The 20,070-nt window shown below is 40.7% G+C and overlaps 1 long non-coding RNA gene across 1 annotated transcript in view; it reads right to left on the reverse strand.

The window, feature by feature from the left end:
• The window catches only part of LOC111749142 (uncharacterized), a 63,056-nt gene that overhangs the window by 32,194 nt on the left and 10,792 nt on the right, over window positions 1–20,070 (reverse strand). Inside the window, exon 2 of the long non-coding RNA XR_010321982.1 lies at window positions 19,721–19,867. This is a non-coding gene — a long non-coding RNA (uncharacterized LOC111749142). The remainder of the gene's footprint in view (window positions 1–19,720; window positions 19,868–20,070) is intronic.

A 20,070-nucleotide genomic window follows, 5' to 3' on the forward strand; every position in this document is an offset into this window, starting at 1 on the left:
TGAAGGCGGTCTCTGGGAATGTCTTCAGTTCCAGGCCAGAAGGGGGTCTTAGGGCCACAATCTCAGAGGTTCTTCCAGTCCCTGTCAGAACAGCTCTGGTCCTTTTTTGTGAATTTTATTTTTTGTTCTACATTTTTCTCCTGATCTGTCTGGGATCTTCCACTGGGATCCCAGTCAGTCACTATATTAATAACTTTTAAAAAAATTCAAAATCAATAGTTTAAAAAAATTCATCTTGCTCAAAGACTGCGTTTATTGCTCCCTCCAACTATGAATATTTCTAGTGTGGAAGGACACAGGGTTCAGGCCCCGATGCCTTCTCTTCAGAAGGAATAACAAGTAATTTAGGGCAACTCAGGCCCACAATTTATTGTTACAACTCTTCCTTTTCTTTAACCCTAAACTCACTCAAACACAGACAATCTCCCCTCTGTCAGTGCTTATACAGTGAAAAGATCAGGGTTCCTGTTGCCAGCCCATAAGACCTCTCCATTCAAAGAAGTTACACTAGATAATATTTGTCATTATGAGTCTAAAAAATAATCTATCTTAACTCCTCTCCAAAAGAGGGATCTGGGAAGAGTAACGTATTCTGCTGGATCTTTTTACACCACGGTTATTCCTATGGTCTTTTATATGTTTCCCTCAGAGCCTGAGCCTGAGGTAAAAACAGAGGAAATTACAATATTTTGACAACTGGTAAGGATCCAATTAGCAATATACGTGAATGACCAAGGAAGGGAGAAGAGTCCAAGAAGCTGTGTTCAGTGTTTCTCAGCAATAAACTCAGGAGGAAAAGACAGAGATGAAGTTAATTCAATGAGAACACACATATATATAAGCTAACCAGGCCAAGCTAATAACTAAAAGCCAACAGATCAAACTAGAGAAGCAATACAAGCAAAACTTAGAAGTTATGCATACTTGAATGGAAAATAATTTAAAAGTTTTATTTTGGTACAGAAACAAGGAAAAGAGAAAAAGGAGGAGTAAGAAAGAAGGAAAAGGGCAGAATAAGGTAGGCTTTGAGAAACTAAAATTTACAGGTGTAACATATAGCTTCAATCATTTGAGCAAGAGGTAGAAAATGATGTTTTAAATAGAAGGATGAAAAGAAACACTGATGTGCTCTCAGCGCCAGCCCGAGGAGGGCAGAGCTGCCAGGAGAGCATCACTGTTTGATAACACTGGCAGGCTTGTTCAGGCCAAGCGTGTTATCACTGAGAATCAATATGGGGCAGTCTGCTTAAATGAACTTCCAAGGGCTTGCCCAAGCTATCCTGTTCATGTCACGCTGCATTTTGTTAAGTGATGTTTGGAATAAAAAGCTTATCGGTTGGGCCTTAGAAATCTTTTGTTTTAAAGAAGTATTCCTTGTCATGACAGCTATAATCTTAGCATTTGACACTTATGATAAATCTCACTACACCTGAGAGGAAACAAATGCTGAGGAAATGAATCAGTGCTCGAGGATGCAGAGTGGCTGTGAAATTGCTGTCAGTTGCTGATACGGGTAGATATGCCATGCAGGACACCATGTGTGTGCACGAACATAATTCCCATAATCACTGGGGGTGGGGTGGGCAATGGACCTTTAGGTGCATACTGATAGCGTAGGGGTGCTGAGATCCTATCACAGAAAGATACAGTTTCAGAAGATGTGAAAGTGGCAAGTAGAAGATAACTAATCAAGAATTGAGATGTCGACCAGCCCTGAAATTCCAATCATCAATAAGTTAATCAGCAAGCACATGTGATGAGTTTATATTCAGAGCTCTGTGCTAGACAGGCAGAAAGAGGACATGGGAGGGAGAGTACCCCAAGGCCATGCTAAGTGCTTCACCTCACTTTATGTTCACAAGCAACCTGTCAAGTAGGTATTATGATTCTCATCCTGCAAATAAGAAAATAATATTTACAACAACAAAAAAGAGTAGCTGCTGAGGCTGCTTACGTATAGCCAAAAACCTCATGGGATTTGCTTCTCTGGTTTGGAGGTTTAAGGTCATGGATATCCCAATTAATTGGCCAATAACAGTGTCTCTGTTCTGCCACCTGGTTTGTTGAGTAGTGCCTGCGGTCTTTCAAGTGGCCATCCAAAGCACAACAAATGGTCTCTATTCGCCTGGTGCAACAGAGGAAGAAGGAGAGTCAGGAATAAGAGGAGGATACAGAATGTGTAGCTAACAGCCTCCATGAACAACTGCCTCCTTTCCCATGGGACCAGAAGAACTGGATGGTGCCCAGCTACCATTGCTGAATATTTTGATTAAAGATTTTATAACAGAATCCTGGTCAAAAGGGGGAAAATGAAAAATAGATTTTCAAATTTTCATGGAATCCAGACATTCTGGAGCCATAGAAGCTGGATGGACCCCTCAAACTATTGCCCCGAGATAATCTTTAAAACTTAAACCAAAGATATCCCCTGAAGTCTTGTGAAAACCAAACTATAGTTCAGCTTAACTAGTAAAAAAGGTCTGCCTAAGCCATTATGCTCTTTGAAGATCTATCTATAGGGAATCAAACTGACAAGAGCAACTCAAAAGAACAGATAGGAACCTTAGAGGGCAGTGGGTTTATGTCAATGGGGGAGGAACAACTCAGAAAAGGAGGGTGAAAATGGGTGCACAACTCAAAGACAGTGCCACTGAACTGTACATGTAGTAACAGTTAAATTGGTGTATATTTTGCTGTGTATATTCTTGACAACTACAACAAAATAAATTTTATAAAAAAGAAAATTAAGGCTGAGTGAAATTAAGTACTTTGCTCAAAATCACATTTCTAAAAACTGATAGATACAGGATGGGAATATAGATTGATCCAGCTACTAACCCCAAGGTTTATCAAGGCCATCAAATATTCACACAAAAAAGGAGGGGGACATCTATGCAGGAAGGAGAGAAAGGGGGCACAGACCAGTTTGGATAAATGGACATGTTGTGCGTACAAAGAGCAGAAAGAAAGGGAGGCTGCAGTCAGACTGGGGACAGCCTTTATACCCAGTTAAGAAGCACTTTGTCTTACAGCCCACTGCGAACCACAAAACTCTGGAAATGATGGACTGACATAAAAGAAAATGCAAAAGATTAAAGGACCTAAACAAGGTAACAGCATTCATGGAAGAAGAGAAAAGATAAAGAGGTATTTGGAGATACCCTAGAAGGGAGAAAAAGGTAAAATCCAGGACTGTAAAAATGGGATTTTGGTCTCTTTTCTAAATTGGGGTCTCTAAATATTTCCTGGAAACCCTGGTGGTGTAGTGTTTAAGGCTACAGATACTAACCAAAAGTTCGGCAGTTTGAATCTACCAGGTGCTCCTTGGAAACCCTATAGGGCAATTCTACTCTGTCCTGTAGGGTCGCCACAGGTTGGAAGTGGCTAGGCAAAAGGTTTTAAATAATGTCCTGACCTTTAATATTTGGCAAATATTTTATTACTGTCAAAAATTAAAAGTTCAAAAGTGATCAATGATGGTGCCCTGCAGCCACTAATGACAGCCCTGACACGGAACAAAATGGAGAGTCCCTGAAGGAGGAGAAAAGTGGGATGTAGTACTGAAATTCTCTTAAAAGCCCAGACTTAATGGTCTGACTGATATTGGAAAAACCCTAGAACACATGGCCCTCAGATTCTCTGTTAACCTAGAACTAAAATCATTCAGACAAAGAACAGGCTGGAGTATAAGACAAAACGATACTCGTGAAGAGTGTGCTCCTTACTTCAAGTAGATACACGAGACTAAATGGGAAATTCCTGTCTGCAGGTGCGATGAGAAGGCAGAAAGGGACAGAACTGGTAGAATGGACACAGGAAATCTGGGGTGGAAAAGAGGAATGTATGATCACATTATACGGACAACAACTAGGGTCACGTAACAATGTGTGTATAATTTTGGTACGAGAAACTACCTTGAGCTGAAAAATTTCACCTAAAGCACAATAAAAAACACAAAATAAAATAAGAAAAAAAAGTGATCAGCAAATGTTCTTTCTCGTGGAACAGGGAAAGCTATTGCTAGCTAGGAGAATCATGCTCCTCCTTGCCTGCTTTCTTCCTTGTTTCTGATGCCCCCTCTAAGGAGGTGGGTGCTAGGAATGGGTCACATTTAAAACCATTAAATCAGACAAGCTGGAGGCGGGGCCAAGATGGCTGACTAGGTAGAAGCTACCTCGGATTCCTCTTGCAACAAAGACTCGGAAAAACAAGTGAATCGATCACATACATGACAATCTATGAACCCTGACCATCAAACACAGATCTAAAGAGTTGACCTGAGTGAGAGAGACTGAGAAGGAACAACCACGGGAAGCAGCAACTGTTTTCAGAGCCTGAAGCCAGCGTCCCAGTCAGGAAACCTTGGCGCTGGGCTTTGGACTGGGCACAGGGGAGCTGAGCACGGCATCCTGAGATGGCGCAAACACGGGGCGCAGCCCTAGCCCCCAGAATTGACCTCGGGGGGAAGCCCAGCCAGTGCACGCAGGCAGCGCAGAGACGCGGCTGACAGGAGGAGACGTCACCGGGAGGCAGCAACTGGTTTTGGAGCCGGGAGTGCTGCGTCCCAGCCAAGGAACCTTAGCACTGGGCTTTGGACTGGGAGCAGAGGAACTGACTAAGGCTTCTTAGACAGCACAAGCACCGGACACTGCCTGACCCTCGGGGGCAATGTCTACCCAGCCAGCGCACACAGTCTACACGTCCCTCGGGAATCTCAGATAAAACAGTCATCCCAAGCAAGATATGTAACTTTGTCTATATTCTGGGGTGCTATTCTCTCCTGTTTGTCTGAACCCTCCCTCCCCTTCCCAGGCAGCCTCATTAACATTGGAATTTCCTGAGCCACAGAGTGAACTGCGCTGCAGTTTTTCTTTCTTTTTTTTTTTTTGGTCTTTTCCTAACCCATTCTCCAGGCCTGAGAGAAGCAGCTACAAAAAACCCAGGGACCAAAAAACCTACTAACTGGACTAAAAACACAGAACCAGCTCCAGCCAAGCATATGTAATCCACAGTCTTGGCTTTCATCCCTACAGGGAACAAGGTGGCTGTTAAATTACAAAGGCATTTCTGATAGGGATCTGACTGTAATTGTTCTAGCAGATTACTGGAAAGACAAGTTTCCCAGGTCTGATATCTCTGCCTATTCAACAGAGCCCTCACTGACCCACAACAGGGAACTGAGGGCTGACACTCCCCCCACACCACCTAGTCTCCTGCCTTAGGGGTCTAAGGAGGGTAACACCTACCAATCTGTAGCGGTACTTGCACTGGGGGGCTAAGATACAGATGCAGAGACCACCCACCAAGTGCTTTAGAAATAGAGACACACCTACCTCACTGGCACTTGGGGGAAGCCTGTCAGCAACCTGCCCCGCCCCCCCCCCAGAGTGTGAACCCCTGCTGCTACTAGAATCTGGTGCACACAACTATCACCACTACTTCTTTAGGTGGATAGGTGACAGTCTGCACCACACACTTGGTGACACAAAATCAGATTCCACTCAAGAATAGTGAATGGACTCAGGCTTATATATCTGGTAACAGCCCAAAGCAGCTGGTAATAGGACATAAGTGATTCAAGGGCTACAACAATCAAGACAGCACAATCTAGTAGCCCATCTACGTACACTGAAAAAAAAAAAAACAAGATAAGACTCAGTGAGCAAATATAGAAAAATCACTACAATATCTTAGAGATGGCTCGGAGACAGCAATCGATATCAAACCACATAAAGAAGCAGATCACGATTGCTTCTACATATCCCCAAATTAAAGAATCAAAATCTTTCCCAAATGAAGATACAATCGTGGAATTGCCAGATACAGAATATAAAAAAACTAATGAACAGAATGCTTCAAGACATCAGGGATGACCTCAGAAATGAAATAAGGCAATCTACAGAAAAAGCCAAGGAACACACTCATAAAGCAGTTGAAGAACTCAAAAAGATTATTCAAGAACATAGTGGAAAAACTAATCAGTTGCAAGAATTCATAGAGAGACAGCATTCAGAAATCCAAAAGATCAACAATAAAATTACAGAATTAGACAATGCAATAGGAAGTCAGAGGAGCAGATTCAAGCAATTAGAATCCAGACTGGGAAATCTGGAGGACCAGGGAATTAACACCAACATAGCTGAAAAAAAATCAGATAAAAGAATTAAAAAAAATGAAGAAACCCTAAGAATCATGTGGGACTCTACAAGAAGAATAACTTGCATGTGATTGGAGTCCCAGAACACGGACAGATATCAGAAAACACAGAGAGAATAGTTGAAGATCTGTTGGCAGAAAACTTCCCTGACATCATGAAAGATGAAAGGATATCTATCCAAGATGCTCATCGAACCCCATTTAAGATTGATCCAAAAAGAAAATCGCCAAGACATATTATCATCAAACTTGCCAAAACTAAAGATAAAGAGAAAATTTTAAAAGCAGCCAGGGATCAAAGAAAGGTCTCCTACAAAGGAGAATCAATAAGAATAAGTTCAGACTACTCAGCAGAAACCATGCAGTCAAGAAGGCAATGGGATGACATATATAGAGCACTGAAGGAGAAAAACTGCCAGCCAAGGATCATATATCCAGCAAAACTCTCTCTCAAATATGAAGGCGAAATTAAAACATTTACAGATAAACACAAGCTTAGAGAATTTGCAAAAACCAAACCAAAGCTACAAGAAATACTAAAGGAAATTGTTTGGTCAGAAAACCAATACTATCAGATACCAGCACAACACAAGGTCACAGAACCCAAACATCCTGATATCAACTCAAACACGGAAATCACAAAAACAAATTAAGATTAATTTTAAAAAGAAAAAAACACTCCAAACAGGGAATCATTGAAGTCATTATGTAAAAGATCACAATAATCAAAAAGAGGGACTAAATACAGGAGGCATAGAACTGCCATATGGAGAGGAAAACAAGGCGATATAGGACAATACAAGTTAGGTTTTTACTTAGAAAAATAGGGGTAAATATTAAGGTAACCACAAAGAGGTATAACAATTCCATAACTCAAAAATAAAAACCAAGAGAAACATAACGACTCAGCAAACGTAAATTCAAATACCATGAAAATGAGGAACACAGAATTTACAAAGAAAAACGTCTCAGCACAAAAAGTGAGTGGAAAAATGAAACTGCCAACAACACACACAAAAGGCATCAAAACGACAGCACTAAACACATTCTTATCTATAATCACGCTGAATGTAAACGGACTAAATGCACCTATAAAGAGACAGAGAGTCTCAGACTGGATAAAGAAACACGATCCATCTATATGCTGCCTACAAGAGACACACCTTAGACTTAGAGACACAAACAAACTAAAACTCAAAGGATGGAAAAAAAATATCAAGTGAACAACAAGCAAAGAAAGACCAGGAGTAGCAATATTAATTTCTGACAAAATAGACTTTAAAGTTAAATCCACCACAAAGGATAGGAAAGGACACTACATAATGATTAAAGGGACAAATGACCAGGAAGATATAACCATATTGAATATTTATGCACCCAATGACAGGGCTGCAAGATACATAAAACAAACTTTAACAGAACTGAAAAGTGAGATAGACACCTCCACAATTATAGTAGGAGACTTCAACACACCACTTTTGGACAAGGAGAGGACTTCCAGTAAGAAGCTCAACAGAGACACGGGAGACCTAATTCCTACAATCAACCAACTTGACCTCATAGACTTATACAGAATACTCAACCCAACCGTTGCAAAGTATACGTTTTTTTTCTAGTGCACATGGAACAGTCTCTAGAATAGATCACATATTAGGTCATAAAACAGACCTTTGCAGAATCCAAAACATCGAAATATTACAAAGCATCTTCTCAGACCACAAGGCCATAAAAGTGGAAATCAAGGAAAAGAAATCAAACACTTGGAAACTGAACAATACCCTGCTGAAAAGAGACTGGTTTATAGAAGACATTAAGGAGGGAATAAAGAAATTCATAGAATGCAACGAGAATGAAAACCTTTCCCATCAAAACCTCTGGGACACAGCAAAAGCAGTGCTCAGAGGTCAATTTATATCGATAAATGCACACATACATAAAGAAGAAAGAGCCAAAATCAAAGAACGGTTCTTACAGCTTGAACAAATAGAAAGCGAACAACAAAAGAATCCATCAGGCACCAAAAGAAAACAAATAATAAAAATTAGAGCTGAACTAAATTTTTTTTTTTTAAATGAATTAGAGAACAGAAAAACAATTGAAAGAATTAACAAAGCCAAAAGCTGGTTCTTTGAGAAAAATAACAAAATTGATAAACCACTGGCCAGATTGACTAAACAAATACAGGAAACAAATAACCCAAATAAGAAACGGTATGGGCCATATCACAACAGACCCAACTGAAATTAAAAGAATCATATCAGATTCTTACGAAAAATTGTACTCTAACAAATTTACAAACCTAGAAGAAATGGATGCATTCCTAGATAAATACTACCTACCTAAACTAACACAATCAGAAGAAGAACAACTAAACAGACCCATAACAAAAAAAGATTGAAAAGGTAATGAAAAAACTCCCAACAGAAAAAAAAAAACCCTGGCCCGGACGGCTTCACTGCAGAGTTCTACCAAACTTTCAGAGAAGAGTTAACACCACTACTACTAAAGGTATTTCAAAGCATAGAAAATGATGGAATGCTACCTAGCTCATTCTATGAAGCCACCATATCCCTGCTACCAAAACGAGGAAAAGACACCACAAAAAAAGAAAATTACAGACCTACATCCCTCATGACATAGATGCAAAAATCCTCAACAAAATTCTAGCCAACAGAATTCAACAACATATCAAACAGATAATCCACCATGAACAAGTGGGATTTATACCAGGTATGCAAGGCTGGTTTAATATTAGAAAAACCATTAATGTAACCCACCATATAAATAAAACAAAAGACAAAAACCACATGATCTTATCAATTGATGCAGAAAAGGCATTTGACAAAGTCCAACACTCATTCATGATAAAAACTCTCAGCAAAATAGGAATTGAAGGAAAATTCCTCAACATAATAAAGGGCATCTATACAAAGCCAACAGCCAACATCATTCTAAATGGAGAGAGCCTGAAAGCATTTCCCTTGAGAACGGGAACAAGACAAGGATGCCCTTTATCACCACTCTTACTCAACATTGTGCTAGAGATCCTAGCCAGAGCAATTAGGCTAGATAAAGAAATAAAGTGCATCCGGATTGGCAAGGAAGAAGTAAAATTATCTCGATTTGCAGATGACATGATTTTATACACAGAAAACCCTAAGGAATCCTCCAGAAAACTACTGAAACTAATAGAAGAGTTTGGCAGAGTCTCAGGTTACAAGATAAACATACAAAAATCACTTGGATTCCTCTACATCAACAAAAAGAACATCGAAGAGGAAATCACCAAATCAATACCATTCACAGTAGCCCCTAAGAAGATAAAATACTTAGGAATAAATCTTACCGAAAATGTAAAAGACCTATACAAAGAAAACTACAAAGTACTAGTGCAAGAAACTAAAAGGGACCTACATAAGTAGAAGAACGTACCTTGCTCATGGATAGGAAGACTTAACATAGTAAAAATGTCTATTCTACCAAAAGCCATCTATACATACAATGCACTTCCAATCCAAATTCCAATGACATTTTTTAATGTGATGGAGAAACAAATCACCAACTTCATATGGAAGGGAAAGAAAAGCATTACTGAAAAAGAAGAAGAAAGTGGGAGGCCTCACTCTACCTGATTTTAGAACATATTATACAGCCACAGTAGTCAAAACAGCCTGGTACTGGTACAACAACAGGCACATAGACCAATGGAACAAAATTGAGAACCCAGATATAAATCCATCCACATATAAGCAACTGATATTTTACAAAGGCCCAGTGTCAGTTAATTGGGGAAAAGATAGTCTTTTTAACAAATGGTGTTGGCATAACTGGATATTCATTTGCAAAAAAAATGAAATGGGACCCGTACCTCACACCATGCACAAAAACTAATTCCAAGTGGATCAAAGACCTAAACATAAAGACTAAAACGATACAGATCATGGAAAAAAAATAGGGATAACGTTAGGAGCCCTAATACAAGGCATAAACAGAATAAAACATTACTAAAAATGACTAAGAGAAACCAGATAACTGGGAGCTCCTAAAAATCAAACACCTATGCTCATCTAAAGATTTCACCAAAAGAGTGAAAAGACCACCTACGGATTGGGAAAAAATTTTCAGCTATGGCATCTCCGACGAGCGCCTGATCTCTAAAATCTATATGATTCTGTTAAAACTCAACCACAAAAAGACAAACAACCCAATCAAAAAGTGGGCAAAGGATATGAACACACACTTCACTAAAGAAGATATTCAGGCAGCTAACAGATACATGAGAAAATGCTCTTGATCATTAGCTGTTAGAGAAATGCAAATTAAAACTACGATGAGATTCCATCTCAATCCTACAAGGCTGGCATTAATCCAAAAAAACACAAAATAAGAAATGTTGGAGAGGCTGCTGAGAGAGATTGGAACTCTTACACACTGCTGGTGGGAATGTAAAATGGTACAACCACTTTGGAAATCTATCTGGCGTTTAAAAGTAAGAAATAGAACTACCATACAACCCAGAAATCCCACTCCTCGGAATATACCCAGAGAAATAAGAGCCTTTATATGAACAGATACATGCACACGCATGTTTACTGCAGCACTGTTTACAATAGCAAAAAGCTGGAAGCAACCAAGGTGTCCGTCAACGGATGAATGGTTAAATAAATTATGGTATATTCACACAATGGAATACTACGCATCAATAAAGAACAGTGACGAATCTGTGAAACATTTCATAACATGGAGGAACCTAGGAGGCATTAGGCTGAGTGAAATTAGTAAGATGCAAAAGGACACATATTGTATAAGACCACTATTATAAGATATTGAGAAACAGTATAAACTGAGAAGAACACATTCTTTTGTGGTTATGAGAGGAGGGAGGGATGGAGGGTGGGAGAGGGTTATTTACTGATTAGTTAGTAGATAAGAACTACTTTAGGTGAAGGGAAGGACAATATTCAATACAAGGAAGGTCAGCTCAACTGGACTGGACCAAAAGCAAAGAAGTTTCCGGGAAAAACTGAATGCTTCGAAGGTCAGGGGAGCAAGGGCGGGGGTTTGGGGACTATGGCTTCAGGGGACATGTAAGTCAATTGGCAAAATAAATTCTATTAAGAAAACATTCTGCATCCCACTTTGAATTGTGGCATCTGGGGTCTTAAATGCTAACAAGCGGCCATCTAAGATGCATCAATTGGTCTCAACCTACCTGGATCAAAGGAGAATGAAGAACACCAGGGTCACAAGGTAATTATGAGCCCAAGAGACAGAAAGGGCCCCATGAACCAGAGACTGCATGATCCTGAGACCAGAAGAACTAGATGGTGCCTGGCTACAACCGATGACTGCCCTGACAGGGAACACAACAGAGAACCCCTGAGGGAGCAGGAGAGCAGTGGGATGCAGACCCCAAATTCTCATAAAAAGACCAGTCTGACTGAGACTGAAAGGACCCCGGTGGTCATGACCCCTGGACCTTCTGTTGGACCAGGACAGGAACCATTCCTGAAGCCAACTCTTCAGACATGGATTGGACTGGACAATGGGTTGGAGAGCGATGCTGGTGAACAGTGAGCTTCTTGGATCAGGTGGATATAAGAGATTATGTTGGCATCTCCTGCCTGGAGGGGAGCTAAGAGGATGGAGGGGTTTAGAAGCTGGTGAAATGGACACAAAAAGAGAGTGGAGGGAGGGATCGGTCTGTCTCATTAGAGGGAGAGTAATTGGGAGTATGTAGCGAAGTGTACATAAGTTTTTGTGTGAGAGACTGACTTGATTTGTAAACTTTCACTTAAAGCACAACAAAAATTATAAAAAAAAATATTAACGAGACTTTAGATTTCTTCTCACCCTATATCATAGATTGTATTATGTCCCCCAAAAATGTGTGTAACAACTTGGTTAGGCCATGATTCCCAGTGGTCTGTGATTGTCCTCCATTTTGTGATTGTAATTTTATGTTAAAGAGGGGTAGGGTGGGATTGCGACACCCTTACCAGGTCACCTCCCTGAGCCAACGTAAAGGGAGTTTCCCTGGGATCTGGCCTGCACCACCTTTTATGCCTCAAGAGATAAAAAGGAAAGGGAGAGAAGCAGAGACTTGGGGACCTCATACCACCAAGAAAGCAGCACCAGGAGCAGACCACATCATTTGGATTTGAGGTTCCTGCGCTGAGATGCTCCCAGACCAAGGGAAGACTGATGCATCACAAGAACCTTCCTTCAGTGCCCACAGAGAAAGAAAGCCTTCCCCTGAAACCACTGCCCTGACTTTGGACTTCTAGCCTACTGGACTGTGACAGAATAAACTTCTCTTTGTTAAAGCCATCCACTTGTGGTATTTGTTATAGCAGCACTACATGACTGAGAGTCCCTACACTCACAGTACGAAAATGCCTTCTAAATGAGAATTTTCCAGAGGCTTCAGAAATATCTATACAAATCACCTAATCAGACAATTTCAGACTTGGAAGGAATCTTAAGCAACACCTGTCACTTTACCAATCCCAGCGAACAAGTGAGAAAACTGAGGTTCAGAAAAGCAAAGAGAGTTGGGGTCACATAAAGAGGCAATGTTAATAAGCTGTTGTGACTATCACTATCTACTAGCAGGATTTTTTTCCCCAGCAATTTTTACATGTACAATTCAGTGACATTGATTACATTCAGCATGTCATACAACCATTACAACTATCTTTTTCCAAATTATTCCACCATCATTAACAGAAACTCAGTGGCCCCTAAGCACTGACTTCCCCTTTACTCCTCCCTCCCACCCCTGGCAATCACTAATAAGCTCTGGTCTCTATAGATCTGCCTATTTCATGTAAGAGGGATTATACAGTATTTTTCTCTGACTGACTTATTTTGCTTAGCATAACATTTTCAAGGTTCATCCACCTTATAGCATGTATCAGGATTTCATGGCTGAATAATAACCCATTGTTATGTATATCCCACATTTCGTTTATGCATTCATCTCTTGATAGACATTTCCTTTGTTTTCACCTTCTGGCTACTGTGAAGTGTGCTGCAATGAACACTGGTATACATGTTGCTGTTTGCATCCCTACTTTCAGTTCTTTGGGCCACATGCTTAGGACTGGAACTGCTGGGTCATGTGTTCTACATTTAACTTTTTTGAGGAACCACCAAACCGTTTTCCACAGCGACTGTGGGATTTTGCATTCCCACCAGCAATGAACAAGGGTTCCAATTTCTCCACATCCTCTCCAACACCTGTTATTTTCCTCTTTTTTTTTATTACAGCCATTCAAGTGGGGGTGAGGTGGTATGGCATTGTGGTTCTCATTTCCACCCTCCTCATGACATTTTTTTCATGACTAATAATGTTGAGCTAGCACCAGCAGAATTTTAGGATTCTTCATTGGTAGTAAAAGCAAGCTCATCAGTTCATTTGAAGACAGACAGAAATAAACCTCAAATAAGCTGGGCATAGAATACGAACTACAAGAGGAAGCAGGTGACTGGGGTACTGGCACCAAAGGCAGTGTTCTCTACCTGGGTCAGGGTCAAAGCTGAGGGCCTCATTATACACGGTAACCTCCCCATCACTGGCAACGGCACCCATCTCCCTCAAACATCACTTCTACAAAATTCATTTCAAAGAACAGCCATCAAGTTATTTCCAAAGAGAGAATGGATGAATGAACTCTGCCTCGTAAGGTCAATAAAACCAATATCCAAGTTTTGCGTTGTGAATGAAATCTGAAAAGTACAGAATTTAGGAAAATCCATACTTCTTAGAAGTTTCAAGTTTCAGAAGAAGCTGATTTGAGAATAACTTTGATCTGCCTTCTGTGTCAGCACTGAAGTACAGTGACTAATTAACCAACGGTATTTTTACTAATACTGTCACCCCTACCTTCAAGGTATGTAATTATTGGATATTGATCAGGTTTAAAAGTCACATGTATATTTCCAGAATCCTACCTATGTGTGTAGACTAGCTTTACAAGCAAAGAATTAGAAACTATTAAGTTATGGGGAATTTTGATTGAATCATGATTTCAACTTCACGTTCAATTAACTAATTTATGCAAAGTGCTTTCAAAACCTGTATTATGATGCTTAATTGTTAGGTTACATTCCGCCTTCTCCTCCACTACACACACACACACACACACACACACACACACACACACAAAACCAGCAGAGTAACCACAACCATTCCTCAGTCCTCACAACACCCATTATGCCAACCTTATAGAAACAGTTTGGCTTTCACAACTATTTTCTTTGAGCTTCTCTTTGACTGAGATCTCACAAAGCTTCTCGAGATCTTCTAGACCAGAGGCTACACACTGCTGGTTTGCCAGCTCCATTATTTCATCTCCTGCAGAAATTCCCAGAAACAGCAGTGCCACCTGCTGGTAGGGAGGGCACAATCTGCTTTCTGGAAGCCTACGGGTGACAGGAATGGCAGCCTAGATTTCCATCTTTGGGAGCCTTTCTTTTTTCTAGCCCACATTGTAAGCATAAGCTACAACCTGAGATGTGTAACCTCCACAGGAACCTCCATTGTGACTGGCAGGTCATCCGGAAGCCATGTAAAGCAAAGCCAGGCTAGCCAACAACGAGGCATTTCTGCCTGGAAATGCCTCCTCAACATCCCAGATGCAAGAGCCTCACTGAATTCAACATTTCCTGGCTCTCCTTTTCCCCCACTGCTTCAGTATCAGATAAGCACTCCCAGCCCTGACCTGCGGCTATGCTATCTAGCTCTCACATCCTAAGGAAGGTACTCAGACCCCTCTCAATGTGAAGGCTCTTACATGTACACAATGTGACAGAGATCCTTCTTAAGGGACACTACTGCTTAGGCATGCAGGTCGGACTCAAATCTCTTTCATTCGCTCTCCATCCTCCCCTCGCCTAACCCGAGGGACAGAAAGGACAGAAAGGAAATGATTTTATTGCTGTTTTGAAATTAACACTAGTGAGCTTTCATTGATTCAGAGCATAAACCCTTGTGCTACAGGTCACTGATACATGTCGCGTCCCGCAAGATGAACTCAGCCTGCCTATCTTCCTGGTTTCCCTTCCTTAACCCGATCAGTGTTTTTCAAACTTTTCACAGCCCCTTCCACAGGCTGAACGTAAGAACTGCACGCCCTTTGTGTAGTTTTCACGGGCAGTCCCCAGTTACAAACGTCCGACTAATGTGCAACCTGTGTTACAAACCAATCCCAGTAGAGCCTATTTATATTAAAAATTTGAGATATATACAATGGTTCCTAATAATAAACTGCCGATACTTCGGGAAGTGCATTAAAATATTGTTATTATTACCATTATTATCATGTTAAAGATATTTTAGTGTAGCTGGAAATGACTCTTTAAGGTTTATGTATAGAAAAGGAATGCTACACGCTGAGACAAACATTTGATTAACTGACGTTAGATACAAACTGTGCCTAACTGTTCCGACTCATGTACAAATTCAACTTAAACATAGATTTAGGAATAGAACTCGTTCAGAATCCGGGGGCAGACTATATGACAAAAATGACATTTTTTTTTGAGGCCAGAAGCATATGCTTTTTCAAGTTATACTACCTCCTTCAACCTTCAGAATTCCTTCCCCCACCATCACCAATACCAACTTAAAAATTTTAGGCAAATTTTAAGTTATTCCTGATAATTTGCTTTGAGTTCCAAACTATTAGCCGAAAACCTGTATTTCACTTTACTAGGGACAGTTGTTATGTTCCCAGTGAGCTGGAGCTTCGCAGCAACTTCTCCTTTTACTTTCATTCACCTCAGAGTTCTCATCTCCCTAACAAATGTTAAGTGTTTCCTCTTCAATTTTTTTTTTAACTTGCCAAGCTAAGTGATTTCCTATCAAGTGTAGACATTTTGCCAGGATGCAGGGGCAGATTAACCAGTAACCAAGGTACTCACGGGGTTACAGTAAGCAAGGTGTGCAACAGGCTTAATTGTGTTTACTTACTAATCAGTAGAGCACAATTTCACAGGCATTTCACCACATCAAAGAAACAAGCAGAGTTGGGTGCCTCATACCACCAAGAAAGCAGCACCAGGAGCACAGCGTGTCCTTTGGATGCAGGGTCCCTGTGCCTGAGAAGCTCCTTGACCAGGGGAAGCCTTCCTCCAAAACTGACAGAGAGAGAAAGCCTTCCCCTGGAGCCAACGCCTTGAATTTGGACTTGTAACCTACTACACTGTGAGAAAATAAATTTCTCTTTGTTAAAGCCATCCACTTGCGGTATTTCTGTATGGCAGCACTAGATGACTAAGGGCCTGGAGTTGGCACACTGATTTCAGACCTCTAGCTTCTTAGACCGTGAGAGAATAAATTTCTCTTTGTTAAAGCCATCCACTTGTGGTATTTTTGTTACAGTGGCACTAGACAACTAAGACATCTCCCCTTTCCATCGTTCCCTCTCATCATCAGAATCCTTAGCCTGATGACTAGTCAAGTCACGCCAAACAGCAATTTTTTGTCTACACTCTTCAATCAGTAAGTTGGTGGGTGTACCTGAAGGGCAGTCGCTGCAAAGGTGAAATTTATTATGAATGGAGGATTTGTTGGGACAATGTCGGTAAGAAGGGCTATAAAGGTCTGAGCCATAAGCACTCAGCATCATAAACGTTCTTCTCCTGTAAGAAGATGTGGAGCTAAAAGATATGTTGTTGGCAGTGGACTTAAAATGTCCCCCAAAATGCCATTCCAAGAAATCAATGAGGCTTTCCCCAGGCAAACTGTTCCTCTCAATTAAACAGGCTCAGGGCAATGGGACATGAAGGCAAGGAGGCAAAACAGATTTGTCCACAGGACCAACCCACAAGCATATAGTAGGATCCAGATAACATTTATTCCATGCCCAGTCCTTAATCTCTTCCTCAGAGGTCAGCTGCGGATATTTACTAAGGATACCCAAGAAATCAGGAAAACAGGAAAGATCAAGAAGGTTTGGGTTAAGTTTTGCCAGGCCCAACTCTACTTGATTTATCTTTCTTAAGATATTAGACTTTGAAAAAGTGAAAGAAGACCCCCATTTTATTTCCCTAATTTCCTTTATGCCCTCCTTTTTGTCCTGATTGCAACTGAGGCCGTCACAATCCAGAGGTAATTGGGAAGCAGCCTGTCTGGCGGTTGTGTCAGCTAAAATATTCCTTTTAGTTTCTTCGGTCTGGGAACATTTTTAGGTTGGTGTGCCTGACTTTTTCCAATAATAGCAAATGCCAGGAACTACTGATTGAGGAACCCTGGGTCTATTACCAAACCGGGGTTTTAGTCCTTTATTACAACCTGGAGATTGTAATTGTTGTAACTGTAATGCCATTAATTTATTCTGTCAGGTTTTATCCTTCTGCTCCAATTCCCTGGCTCCTTGTTCTAAGGTTTGGGCTAATTTATAAGCCAAGATCAACATTTCCCAATTTAATTGATGATGTCTAACTGAATTGGCCAGTTTGGGGTGGAGCCCTCCAAAAAAATAGAATTAAAAGAGATCTGGCTCCAGCATCGTCTAAATTTAACACTAATGATCCACAAAAAGTTTAGTTAAATAATCCCTATAGTTACAAACATTTTCATCTTTGTCCTGCTTATAAGGCTGAACCTTAGCCCAGTTTATCTTCTGGGGAAAAAAACCTTGGGGAAATTTCACTAGATCTGCAACAATAGCTTTATTCTAAGTTAGTAATTCTAGACCTGGGACATTAGGTTGTATAGGTAATGGTTTCTCAGGTTTTTTTTCTATTTAGCCTTTACATTTTTATGCACCTTTGATGGAGCCCTGGTGATGCAGTGGGTAAGAGCTTGGCCAGTAACCAAAAGGTTGGTAGTTCAAATCCACCAGTCACCCCTTGGAAACCCTATGGGGTGGTTCTACTCTGTCCTGTAGCTCGCTATGAGTCAGAATCGACTCAATGGCAATCATTTGGGCTTTTTTTTGATCTACTTTTGAGCATCCCTAGGTTCTAGTAACATGTGTAATAGATTACTTAAATATGCTCATCCAGGTTCATAAGTTTCTGACAAAATCTTAAACTTCTAACAAAACTTTTGATGATCTTCGCAAGAATCAAGAAATTCTTTAACAATGGCATGAGGTTTCACTTTAGTCCAGCGGGCAAAAGCAACCTCAGGAGGTCTTCCCCCTGCCTTTGGATATTTTATTTTGAAAGGCATCTCAATTACTGCTTTATTCTCTCTTGTAGCTGCCAGGTTGGTTTCTTTGAGGATTCCCTGGAGTAACAAGGAAGCTCACACAAAGCACTGTCAGGACAAGAAAGTATAGATGGATACAGAGAAGCAGCCTCCAGAGGAGCAGTGGGAGGAGGAGAAAATGCTGTAGTGACAGTAGAATTTTGGAATTGCAATTCTTTAATTTATTTTGCCTGCCTGAACAGTGTGTCTTTGAGTAGGCAAAACTATCATCATTTTGTCTCTTGGAAGCTTCTAAAAACGAATTAAAATAGTCTTCCCACTGGTTCTGATTGGTCCAAGAACCTTGAGCCTCTAACTTGCTGCTCAGAAAAGTTAATTTAGTGAGCTCAAACCCCCCCCAAGTTGGCCAGGGATTTTCTGTAGTAAGTACATGCTACCACCAAAGATACTGAACTGAAATGGGGGTCACAATTTTTGGCCATGTAAGTGGTGGGAGTCACAGAAGGAGGTCCGCTATGGTCTTTGGAGGTGGCATTCACCATCTTATTAAACACTTGTACGTGCTGACAACCAAAGAGTGCGTTAAGCTTAATACGCCTTTAGAGAAAAAAAAGGAAACATTTGCGCAGGGAGTTATATTTTTCATCTGCTAGATGGTGGACTTGTCATGCTCAAGACTTCTTTAAAATGTCCAGACCATGAAAAGAAACAACTGACTAAAAACTTAAAAGGTACACTGAGAACTTCGGCACCTTCAGGGTTTGAAAAAAATCTATGAGTATTTCGCTGTGGTTGAGATGTGTTTTCTTGTGGCATTTAAGAGGTTGACTTGTGCCCTTATTTTATTTATTTGTTTATTTTTGCAGCTTATAAGACCCAAAAGCACCTCAGTAGACAGTCATTCAAATCATGAATTAGATTGTAAATGAGACCAAATGGGCAACACCTGCCCAAAAGCAAAGGCGAGAAGGCAGAAAGGGTCAGAAAACCAGGATAAATGGAAACAGGGAACCCAAGGTGGAGAAGGGGAGAGTGTTGACACATTATGGGGATTGCACCAATGTCACAAAACAATCTGTGTATAAACTGTTGAATGAGAAACTAATTTGCTCTGTAAACTTTCACCTGAAGTGCACACACATGCACGTGAACACACACACAAATCAAAACTCACGAATTAGAAACAGGCAAACAGAAAAAAAAAGAAAGATAAGCATGAATACACTTAACAGAATACAGCCAGTAAGTGGCAACTTCGTAACACCCGAACTGTAGTTGAAAACACAATCCTCCAACAAACTTGTTCAGTAGCGAATGAGAAAGTGAAAGTTGAGAAATGGCTTTGATAAATCCCAAAGATCCATGCCGAAATACTTGGGGCTCACTCTTGGGAGCACTCACGTCTGGACAGGTCCCAAGGGGTCCGAGACAGCAGGAGCTTGTCAGTGCCTAACTCTGGTTTTTCAGCTCCTCCTGGTCCACTGGGGAAGACGTCACCGAATCCCACCAAGACTCTGCCAAATATTGTAGAGAAAAGACTCTCCAATTCTGTTAAAGTAAAAAAAAAAAGACATGTATTGAAGGCAGTATGTCATTCGAATGGAGATCGTGAAAACCTCAGAGTTTGAAGCTCACAGATCCAAGGGAGGGGGTACAAATCACATCTAGGTATAGTGTCATAGGAGGAGATAGAAAACACAATATTCTGATTGGTTTACAGTGACTGAGGTCAATCAAAGGTGAGACAAAGC

The sequence above is a fragment of the Loxodonta africana genome, chromosome 4, assembly GCF_030014295.1.
Source record: "Loxodonta africana isolate mLoxAfr1 chromosome 4, mLoxAfr1.hap2, whole genome shotgun sequence".
Classification (NCBI taxonomy): Eukaryota; Metazoa; Chordata; class Mammalia; order Proboscidea; family Elephantidae; genus Loxodonta; species Loxodonta africana.